We start from the raw sequence: 12,440 nt of genomic DNA, 5'->3' as shown, positions 1-12,440 counted from the left end.
TAATCCACTTAAAGAGTCCAATATTCAAACACGACCCTCATCTGTTTGTGTTGCTCAACCTCCTTTTTTGCCATCTGTTTACTTCTGTACTTATATTAAATAATATTTGTAGCACATTCAAACTGATAAAACACGCCGCCTGCAATGAGACTTTTAGATCAGCAGAATAACTTGATGTTAGTTTTGGAGCACTGGTTTGGAATACGTGGAGTCTGCAAGTTTTTATAAACCCAATGATGCTTTTACTGCTTTTATTTCTTTTATAGCTTCTATTGCTTTTAGCTCTTCTGTTGTTTTTATTGTTTTTATCTCTCTTATTGCTTTTACAGCTTTTATTTATTTTTGCTTTATTTTCTTTCTTTTATCTCTTTTAGTTATTTTATCTTATTTACTGTTTCTACTTCTCCCTGCTTTGTCCCCTTGGTCTTGGTTGTGTGGGTTCTCCTGTTGCCTGTTGGGTTTTGTGCTTTGTTTGTTTGTGTGAGTTGCTGGTTTAGTTTGAGTTGCTGGTTTTGTGTGAGTTGCTGGTTTAGTTTGAGTTGCTGGTTTTGTGTGAGTTGCTGGTTTAGTTTGAGTTGCTGGTTTCATTATTTGCTTGTTTTCTGCTTTGCTTTGCTTGACTGTCAAAGTCAAAGTCTTGTTTTAAAAGTTGCTTTACAAATGAAGTCAATATTATTATTATCATTAAAATGAACACATTTACTCTTACCGCAGGTGGATCACAAATGCCTGTAACAGTCATGACTCCAATAGTTTGCCCCGTCTAAACCACAGATATTTTACCAGAGAGTGTTTTGAAATTTGTATTTACCTCATTATTTAAATGTAGTGACAGTAAATTCAGATTTTGTAGGGCTTTTCACTATAAATAATAAAATTGAATTCATAAACAAGCTCATTATTTTTGCCAGTAAAAACAGAGATGTCGTCATGAGGTCATCTCCGTACCAAAGCACTGACATGGCGTTTACTCAGCACCAACTATAAAACAAAATCTAATAAGGGATTTTTGGGAAATCCCTCATTAGAGCAAATTGTTCTGCTGTTTCCCACAAGTGGTTGTTATTGAATATCTTTTAAAGGTCATTTTCCTTTTTCTAATCCTGTTATTTTTCCTCCACTGTACATATTTAAGCACTGCAGTAGTAATAGTGTGCGAGTACAGCGATCCAGGCTGGTCTGATCCTCGTGTCTTCTGTTCTTGTGTATTATAAACAGACCATGTCAGGCTTGACAGCCCTTTGCATGTCAGATTTCAGCAGTTGGCCTGCACCATGGCTGCCCTCATGATGCCTGTCAGCCTCTCTGTCTCCCTGATCCCACTGTCCTGGTCCCAGTTAGCTTAGATGCTCAGCACTCAACCACAGAGGCGGCCACTAAATCTCACGGGCTTTTATCATTTATATCAGCAACGTACTAAAATAGAAAATTAGCAAAACATCGAAAATATGTGGTTGAAAATCTTCATCACTCTTTGAAGTTTAAACACTACCAGCTGCTAGCGGGGGTCACTGGGAGAGCATGGATGTTGGAGAGTGTTTGAGAAGCCTCACTACTGTGAAGAAGCAACTAGGAGCTGAAAGAAGCCACTGTCCTGAAAGCAGTCAGAGCAAATAAATTCACAATGATTAATGGCTTTTTAATTTGACGCAGACATCTTTATGGCCTCTGCAGCATGCCGGGTGTCAAAAGTGATTCTCTGGAAATAGTTGAAGAAAAGCATCATTTCAACAAAAAGGGAAACATTTTGTTTTTCTGTGTGGCTGCTTTGGCTTTCCTTTTCTCATGCTGATTTTTCCCACTGTTTTTATAGTAAGTTCTCACCATATTCTGCTTATTTTAACTTCGCCTTTATAATTAGAAGTAGAGGGAAATTTCCTTCCAAGAGTGGGACGAGAAGATCGATATCAATCTCACATCTTTGCTTTGAATACGGCGATAATTTTGGGTAGTTTAACGTGCGTATCGAACGCAGCGAGCAGCTAATTGCAATCTGCAAAGTGAAAATGTATGCCTACATCTCTCCAGCTAACAACTTAGCACATTGTATCTCAGTGTATCTAATTTGAAATATACAAAAGTAGATTTTGTGGTTTAAGGGGGAATTACATGTTGGAACTATTTCTTGACCAGAGAACAGTTTCTCCATCCAGCCTGTACTTCTGAGCGCCAGACAGTTGTTTACCAGGAATTTATTTCCGAACATGACTTCCCCTAAAACCACAACTTGTCTTGATTGCATTTCTCTTTGAATATGGATTAAACAAACCAAGATACAACATGCTAATTAACCAGGCTTGTAGGCGTATTTTCTCTGTTTGCACACAGCAAACTTCAAAATCCTTCTCTTTAGGCTAAGCTAAGCTAACCACATCCTCACTCAAGCTCCATACTTAACACTGAGACATGAAATTGGTATTGATTTTCTGATCTCACTCTTGGAAAGAAAACAAATATTCTTTTACCAAACGTTCAACAATTTCTTGAGCAAATTAAGTAGAAGAATGTGCAATTCCACTTCCACAGGTTTGAGTCAATCCAGGCTACTGCTGGCTTCCTGTAGTGACCTGATTTTGCATACGTAATCTAAACAAGAAACTTAGTTGCTGTAATTTTGCAAGAGGATAAGAGGAAAATGTAATTTCGGCTAATTTCTTTGCCACAATATCCATTGCATACATGGAGTTGGCTTCTAATGGGGTTCACAGGGCAGCTCAAGATGGTTAAAGAGAACAACTGCTTCTTTCTCTGCGCTTTGGCTCCTATCATGTCTACAGAACTGGATGAGCCTTGATTTGCAACATTTAAACACTTGTTGGAAGGAAACAGGGCTTTCCTTTCCTCTCTGAACCTGAAGCTAAACCTTGCCGAGCACAGGGGAGAGGCTGAGAGGAAGTAGTAAGTTAGTTTCAGGAGCTTGGCCCTCAGGCCCATTGGTCATAAAGCCACAGCTGAATGTATTAGTCGAGCCACAAACCCTCTGAGAAAAGAAACTGCCACTTTCTTTGGCCCTCCGTCCAACACAGGGACATTATTCACGGGAAATTAGAGGTTATATGCCTCCACGCCTCAGCAGAGGCAGCAATTACGTCCTGCTCTGGACGTTTGGTCACAACTCAAGATCTGATGCTTTTCATCGCTCCACGGAAGGGATAGAAATAGCGGAGGGATATCCCTGATGTTGTTGATCCTGTTTGTTCGGACATGTGGGCTCTGGGATCTACCACACCCCTGTATCTCAACCAGTGGCCCGACCTTCACCCCGTCCAGGCGAGGTTTCCTGCAGGTCAGGGTGATGGATGCAACCACACTTGATGACTTTATTACACATTGCACAAGACTTATGTGTGGAAATATCCGCTCTGCAGTCGAGAAATCTGTCTGTCCACATTTTGGGTGGACAGAGCAATAAATATATATATCGCTTATTTTTATAGTGGGGCCGTTCTTCGGCTGTGTATTGTGATACAGGCTCAATTGTTTTATAATGGGACTGCTCCTTTGAAGTTTTTAACAGATCCCACATCTTCCCAGGCGTTCTGCAGCAATATTTCATAAAAGAAACTAATGAACAGTAAAAGCTCCTTCCAAATATTAGAAGTGGCTTTCTGTCCCCTTTAGTGACCATTTTTAATATAACATCACAAACTGTTGCACAGCAGTGGCAGCAGCATGGTTTGCTTGTGATGTTGCCATTAAAAACATGCACGTACACAACGGCCTCTCAGAGAGCAGTGCTCCCTGGGAGCCGAGGATCGAGGGTGAACACAGCTTCTCTTCTCAATCTGTAAATTAGCTTTTATATCATTACAGCATGCTCACACCACCAGGTCTGTTGGACTGAGCCTCGCGTGTCACTCTCACCCACTGTTTGCTCAGCGGCCGGCCTCTCTGCACCCGTTTCCTTCCTTTAGTCACTCACAACACCGCCCAATTCTGTACTCTTAATACTTACCTGTGATCCTCCTGCATTCCTCATTCCTCAAACAACTGCTTTCACTGGACTAATGAAACGTGACATTCCCTTCCATAAGGGGTAAAAAACAAGTCAATGTGGCATTAAATAAACAGAGAAATGTGTGAACAAATACTCCATCCTGTGGGTCAGATTCCAAGGCTGCAGGAGAAATATATTCATAAAGGTGACAAAAATATTAGTAATGCCGTCACTGGTCATGACAGCTGTGGCTTATGGCCACATACTCAATTACAGTACTCCACCTGGATGGACGTGGATTTGGAGGATGTAGTAGTGAACACTTTTGTAAGCTCCATAATTATCTAGGTAAGGGAATGAGGTAGCCTGCTTTGGGAAGCTATTGATACAGACCTCCACAAGCCCCATTGGAGAAGGTTTTATTTGCTTTACATAATTTGAAATGTATTAACTAGGATAGGGACGTGATGGTGGCTGCACGGTGGTGTAGTGGTTAGCGCTGTTGCCTCACAGCTAGAAGGCATGGACTTTGCATGTTCTCCCTGTGCATGTGTGGGTTCCCTCCGGGTACTCCGGCTTCCCCCCACAGTCCAAAGTCATGCTCGTTAGGTTCATTGGAGACTCTAAATCGTCTGTTGGTGTGTGTTTGAGTGTGAACGCGTGTCTGTCTCTGCAGCCCCTTTCCCACTGTTCAGAAAACTTGCTAACACTCGGCTTTTTTGCTTAGTGGGAAAGGTTCAGACCCGGGTCAAATGACTGCAGTAGACCCAGGTAATAATGGGAACACAAATCCCGGGTTGACACGCTAATCTCCGCCCCCTTTCCGGCGCGATGCTATGCTCCATCGGTAACTTCTGCGACCCCTCGTCATCTCAACTACAAAATCCGCCCGTCTCCGTCCGAGTAGCGCTCGAACATTGTTCCAAATTTGTCGGCGCCGAGTTTGATAAACAGACTGAATGAGTAATAGATGCAATAAAGACCTAACCACCGTAACATCTTCACTGTTTACTAACCCTGTCTCCGGCGCGTTTGTGACTGCAGACGGTGACGCAGCAGAAAAAAGACCGACTCCACTGCCAATGGGAAAACAGACAATCGGCATCAACACACTAATTTCGGTGGAAAAGGGGTGTAAGTGTCAGCCACCCAGGAAGTCTAGTTTGCCAGTGTATCTTCATAACTTGATGAACAAAACAAAATAAAAAAAAGTCTCTGTTTGAAGTTAAACTCAGGGGGAGGCCTGCTGTAGGTTTAAACTTAGGCACAGATCTGGTTAATACAAAACCTTTTAGGTTATGGTTTTGCGAGCTTTCCAAAAAGTGACAGCACAGAAACTAGTGCGTGTTTGTTTTGGATAATCTTTTTCAGAGTTATAAAAATAGTTGGCTGCAGCTTACACCCATTCAGCAGTCAGAAAGGGGAGTGAGACACGGCTTCGCAGCACTCTGGAAAAAAAAGCTAATACGTAAACCAGGCGGTCCGGTGTAATAGCCGTTGGCCCATCAGCTCCAGCAGTCGACCAACCAACCAGACTGAGAGTGGTCACTTTGTCACCAAGCTTCCAACCACATACTTTGCAGAGATGCTCTGATTATGTTCGCTGTGCTGCTCGATAAGGCCTTTAGGACTTTAATCACCGTACAATTAACAGTGCAGCTTTTTTTCATTGACATTTTTCTTCAATGAACACAAGAGGCAGAGCAGATCTGAGGAGGCAGCATGCAGGAACTCTGTCGGATTAGTCATCCTGACTCATCCTGAACTGTTATGGCACTCAACATCCCAGCGTTTCTAATGAAACAGTCTTTACTCGCCGGATCTGATGTCTGTGTGTCTGTTGTAGTCAGTGTAAGGTGCAGGGCGGGGCGGGTCTGGAGTTAGGATATGCCTGTCAACCACATTAACAGATCAGAGCTTTTTTTTCTCTACCTGACCTTGAAATTGAGGAAATTGTGAAATTGTAGACACCATCGCTCTGATTTGATGAAACTTGGACGGTACGACTCGAGCTTCAATACAATTGCTCTGATTAGCCTCAAAGGCATCTTTTAAAAAGAACAACATGTTAGCAGTTATTTTTGTACGCTTTCACTTTCTCACCCTCGGTGATGTGACATGTGAGGATGTTTAGTTTTGTGCTCATAGACGTTTTAAGTGTAACCTAAAGCCTTTTGGACCTCTCCTTCTTGCACTTACACCACACTGGAGAGGAGATGATAGCCAACAGGCAGTTATATTCATTTGCAGACAAAGGATAATGTCAAGAAAAGATGCTAAAAATTTTCCTCACACAGACAGTGATGAGTTGGCACACGCTCCCAGCAGCACAGCTGTGCGCCATAAGCCCGGCCAGGTTTCCCCTCGCTGGATGAGGAACCAACCTGAGAGCTCTGCATGGCACGGCACCAAAAATTATATTATCCCAGAGTTTTCATCACAGTCTTTTCATCAAGCTATCACAAGCTTGGACCTGAGGGGAAGACATGCAACAGAGGGGAATAGCACCAAATCAACAAATCATCAGCAAGGCATTAAAGAACATCCTATTTAAATCTGTAACTGATTGCTCGCTCTGAGACACGAGCACAAAGTATAAAACTGTGGAAGACGCTGCCGGCTTGAGTTTCTTCACAGAATTAAGAATAATATTTGTAAAAGTGGACGATTGGGCAAAAGTTCAAAACGCATTTTTCTGCTTTGGTGTGGTGTTTCCTTTTTATGTGGCTATTATTCTCTTGTATTTGACCACTCGACTCCAATGTTCTTTGGGTTTTTTGATGCTCCTGCTTTAATGCTGACATTTATAAATGTCCTTTCCCCGCGCGCCATGCATAAATAACCCCCTGTTCCAGTCTCGCTCACTGCTGTCTGTCAGTTTGCCCAAGCACTCCCAAATACTTCAGGGCTTTGCAACAGTCTGCTCGCAGAGTAAAATACCTGGAGCCTCAACCTGCAAAGATAGCACAAGCAGAATTATGGAGGTGATGACACTCAAATAACTGAAACCTTTGACACTGGCATTATTAACGACTCCGTCAGACGTAACTCTTTGTTATTCTAACATGAGGGCTCTGGCAGGGCTACGGTTCACAAAAAGCACACGTTGTCTGACTTAATTCCACTTGGATCGAGAATGCAAGAAAATGAGAGGGTCCGGTTCACAATGAAAGCATGTTCCCTGACAGATGTATCCATCACCTACTTGTACACTGGATACTGAGCTGGCATCTCCTCCCTGTGAAGTAGCCTCTTTAGTAGCCATTTGTGTATTCTTGGAAAGCCATTTTTAGAGAGACAACAGAGGATGGAGGGTTTAAAGAGCATCGGCTGTTCCAAGTTGCAATTATTCCCCACTGTAATTTCAAGGAGCAATCCCAGCGACTTCTAATGGTGCTTGGTTTGGACTCTTGATTGCCTTCTGTAGACATGCACACGTTACAACTCGCTGATTAGTGTCCCGGATGTTTAAATCCCTCTGAAAACAGTAATTGGGTCATTTTAAACAACCTGCAAATTTTCTCCTCAGTCACATTTTCCAGCAAAGCTGGCAAACTATCGAACAAATATGTCTGTGGCTTTACAAGAAGTCGAGTGCCACAGTGTGTAATTCCAAGGTGGTTTACATGAAGGAATTAAGCCCAAGTCTGGAGTGAAAACAGCGTCCTAAATGAGGGCAGATTATGGGTGCAGAGACGGGTTTTAAAAAATAATTTGGATTGTAATGGCGTCAGGTGTTGACATTAAGCTTACAGTGATTTCTAGTAATGGCCACCTTTCATAGCCAGATCCTTTAATACACATTGAATGATGAAGTACCCCGAGGCAAAAAACAGGGTGTTTCCTGCTGGATCCATGATGTTTAATGAATGTCTGCTTTTCTATTTTACAGTCACAGCCTCAAAAGAGACACACAAGGCCTCCACTTCACAGCCACCTTCATCTTGAACCTTCTGCTGAGTCTTTATTTTAATGTTTTATTATTCAAAAGCAGAAACATTGTGCTGCCCCCTTAAGCAGAGTGTTTTCTGTAAAGGGGTCAGAGCTAAATTGGATGTTCATGGAGAAAACAAATGTTATGAGTGCGAGGGAATAAAACTTTCACTACAACCAAACCTCTGGCAGGCCAGACCAAAGCCACATACAAATGAACTCCAGTAGATGAGATATAAAACAATACAAGAGTGAGTAACATGTATATAAAACATGGTGAGAGAAGGGGGTGCAGGAGCAAAGCTGCATGTTCCCAAAATTAAATTGTTGTACAACGTATAAAGTCAATTGTCTTGGATTGCAGTTAGGGTGATGATAAACTGAGGTTTCCTTCCCGGCATAGACAAACAAAAGGGAAAACAAAGTTCCAGATGTTTGGATACAGAGCGTAAGATATCTCACTATATGAATATATCGCAAAAAACTGAGCCATTATTAAAGAGCAGATTCTAAGTGTTATTATAAGACTAAAATCCTGCAGCATCAGTATCAGCAGAGGCCAAGATGTCCCGACTTTCTGGTTCAGTCGCACTAAAAAATGATGGAATTTCAAAGCAAATTTAGTCGATTTCAACTGAATTTCTTTGGTAAGTGTTGCAGAAACTTCACACAAAAATTGACTCAGTTGACCGATAGCGACTGACTCTTCCATCGTTGACCTTTGTGGGAGCAAAGACACAGAGAGTTCGACACGGACGAAGCTACTCATGTTCAGCTTTTTCTCCGATTGTTATGTAACCCTCTGCTGCCAGACGATTCAGAGAAGAATGTTTTTTCGGCAACAAGAAAGGAGTCGATGTCACAAAGACGTCTCTTGAATAAATGACCTCATCGTGCTGCAAGAAAACAGACTAACAGCCATGACTGTGTGCATCATGTTTCAGGGTCCATACATCTGTTCATGTCCCATTCTTTTAAATGCAATATCTTAGCAGCACCTGGAGAAATATCCTCAAATCTGGCCCAAACTTCCTGACAGAGTTTGATGATCAAAGGTCAAAGGTCACCGTTTCCTAAAACACATATTTGGCCATAACTCAAGAATTAATTAGCTGGTTATGACCCAATTTCACACAAAGTCTGATAGGATAAAATGATTACATGAAGACATTTTTTTTACCCAAAAGTTCAAAGGTCAACTTCACTGTGACATCATAATTTCCTGGCAATTATTCCTCTTTGTTAAAGAGCAACCTCTCTAATGCCGTTGTCTTATGTTGAAGGTTACATATTCTTTTAGATAGATTTAATATACAAAAATAATAGGTCCCTCGTCCCTTATCCTGGCCCCAGTTACGTTGTCATTCTGTGGGAAACACTGAGGGATGTAAACTGCAACTTGCCTGGATGGTGGACACATGCAACCCTGAGGTAGGAATACTAGTGTCCTCTATTAAATCAACTGATTTGCGTTTCTGGAAACAATAAAAAGTGCAGAGAATCATCTTTTATAAACTTGTCGTCTGCGAGTCCAGAGTGAAACAGGCCTGCTGACATCTCTATGACATCATCAGGGTTATGTTCACATATTTCCAGAGGTCCTCCAGCACCACAGAGGACACCATGCCAAGGCTGTAATGCAGCTACTGCTTATGACCAGTAAACTGACTTTTGATTTTTAAAATGTGTGGTTATCAACAAGAAATTTAACCGTTTATTAATTTGTACAGTTATAGACTAACCTTTTCAATAAAAGGGTAACACATACCAGATTTCTCTTTACAGGTATAAGAGTATCAGGTGTCACATGAGAGTCTATTTTTTACACAAATCTATTCTTGAGTCATTTAGATACAGGAGCTGAGCATGAGAATGGTTCAAATCTGCACAGTGTCTGAGCTGTCTGCGGCTTCAGACTCAAAATACTGCTCTATTGGTTTCGGTGCCAGGCTTCAAAAAGCATTATTTGTCAAACCTGAGTGACTAGTAAAGCTACAAGGATTAGAGGGCAAAGAAAGCAGATGCCAGAGTAATTTATGAACTCCGGCCTGACCTGAAACAGAGCTGTGTACAAGGATCGCCTGCAGGGTCCCTGCCACCAACCCCTACGACGCCGGACATCATGATTAATGTCCTGCTTCTACCTGTTGAATCGTTTTGTACGCCCACACTGGACAACAGGCCAGAGTCTGACACAGTGAGCTAAAACAGAGGCTTTAGAGAGACGCTAAAGACAAGCCTCCATAATTTCCCATCCCCAGAGAGGATCGCTCCGACCCTCGGGTTCAGATAACAGTGACAAGGTCACGGGAGGTAACAGAGGTTCACTTCAGGCGAGAAGGAAAACTTACATATTGTGTAGAACCTAAGCAAATAAACCGTCTCCAGCCTTAATTAAAGTGATTACATGACTGGACCTTTCATAGCATGTTTGCACAAGCTGTTAGTAAAAGTTAGCTTCCCCGTTAAATGAAAATAAGCACAAATAAACAATAATTACACAGATCTCTAACCCTTCAAATGGTCCCTGCTGCTTAGTCACGTCCTTCCAATCACTACCTTGGATAAACCCCAAGGGAACACACAGCTGAGGACCTCAGAACCTCTGACTCATGGGGCCATAATGTGACAGGTTTATAATGGAAGTCAATGAGAGGGTATCATGGGTAATCAACAGTGGCATGGCTAAATACAGTAAGAATCTCTTTTTTTGTCAACGTAACCAAAACAAACTTGGATTGTTTGGTTTGTTTCTGATGAAATAATTGCCAACCTCAGCTTCAGGCGGCTCGACGATGAACGTGGTCAGACTAAAGAATTACACACAGGACTGTTTAGGAACAAGGTGTGATATCGCAGGAACATGATACAGTCTTTACAAGCATCCAAAACAAGGTTTACTGCACTGTAAAGTGTGTCTGCAGCAGACAGTAGGTCATGGGCTTAACTTGGTGCAGAGTGGATTTAAAAATGTCCCTTTCACCGAGCAGCTTTGTTTCACTGTTTTTGGCTTCTACTTGGTTCTAACGTTGCTTCACCTTTGGGGGGAATAACTGAGCACAAGGTAAAATATGTTTTTATTAGTTAATGCAGATTCTACATTTTTACAAGCTAACAAAAGATGCATAGGACTTAACTGAATATGTGCATGATAGGATATAGCACAGCTTAGCTTAGCAAAAGTAGCCAGGGGAAATAGCTAGCCTGTGTCTCTCAAGTGATCTACAAGCACCTGTAAAGCTCATTAATTAGCACACTGAAAAATTTCAGAAGGCTAAAATTCAAAAAAGAAGAAATGTTGCATGTTGAATTGTGACCTGTTGGGTTGCTGGTACGAGGAGTTTGTTTAATTTTGGAGCGCAGGACTAGCTGTTTTATGCCAAGCTAAGCTAACTGGCTGCTGGGAATAGCTTAGTTGCTGATCCTAGTTTGAATACCTCTGTTAGTACACCGCCACTGTGTTCACTGTGTACCTACTTGAGTAGGGCAGATCTAAAGCGGTAGTTGTGCACTTACAGGTAATTGCGTTCGCAACATTTAACCGCACTCTTCAACCAGGCGAAGCATTGTTGGCGACATTCGACCACAATTGTTGCTCCCGAAAACATTACAGCTTCATGGAAATGAGTGAAAATGAAACTTTTAGTTGCTTTTTAATGCCCGTTTGTTCACATGATGAGGAAATTACCCCATCAACAGCCCCAAGGACATGTCCACCCAGTCCGCTTAAAGGCCAAGATGGCGACGAAGTGTCTGGCGTTCCACACAAAGTGTTTTGAGTGTGTTACATTTTTCGGCCCAGTGATTGACCACCACAATCCTGAACAGCATAAGTGTTATAGATAATGGATGGATGGATGGAGTCCATTTTCTGGGTAGTTATAGTGCAATGCATTTTTAAATAAATGTCAGTGTGAATGCACATATTGCACTCAAAATATCAGTATGTATGAAACAATGCACAGTGAGACAAAGAGAGTATTAAATTAGGTTGAGAAAAGTGGTAATGTGAGGTAGGCTGTCAATCTTCTCACCAATATTGAACTTTTCTTAGAATGTTCAACCATTTCTTTAAATGCTTGTAACTGATAAGTGTTCAAGTACCATTATTAAATCTATTAGCCACTAACTACCTTAACTTATAAAGCCTTTATAAAGGGCGCCTCATTAGAAAGTAATTCAAAGAAGGAGAAATGAACTGTTTAAATAATGTAACTTTTTGAGGACCGTCCCTGAAGGCAGCATTAGCACAGGGAGCAGGAGACGTTTTCCCATGACAGCTGGATACATTTGTTTGGAGATGAGTCCCGTTTTCAACTCTTTCAATGATTTAGACAGCCTACTTTTTGCAGCGTGCTGCCTCCCTCCCTCTCTTTCCTCCTGCTGGCCGCGGCCCCAGAACTGGTGTAAACCATCCACAGTATGTTCGCAGGCTCGGGCTGTGTACTGGGAAACATGAGCAGGGTGAGATATTCAGAGTCCCGGGCGGCGCGGCGCAGGCCGCTGGATAAAGCGGAGGAGGAGACGGCGGTCCGTGTGGTTTGAGCTCAGGATCTCAGGAAGGGAACAT

Source organism: Semicossyphus pulcher, unplaced genomic scaffold (genome assembly GCF_022749685.1).
Source record: "Semicossyphus pulcher isolate SPU_LCO1_2020_fin unplaced genomic scaffold, fSemPul1.0.p SCAF_18, whole genome shotgun sequence".
Taxonomy (NCBI): Eukaryota; Metazoa; Chordata; class Actinopteri; order Labriformes; family Labridae; genus Semicossyphus; species Semicossyphus pulcher.
Note: the sequence above shows the minus strand (reverse complement) of the source record.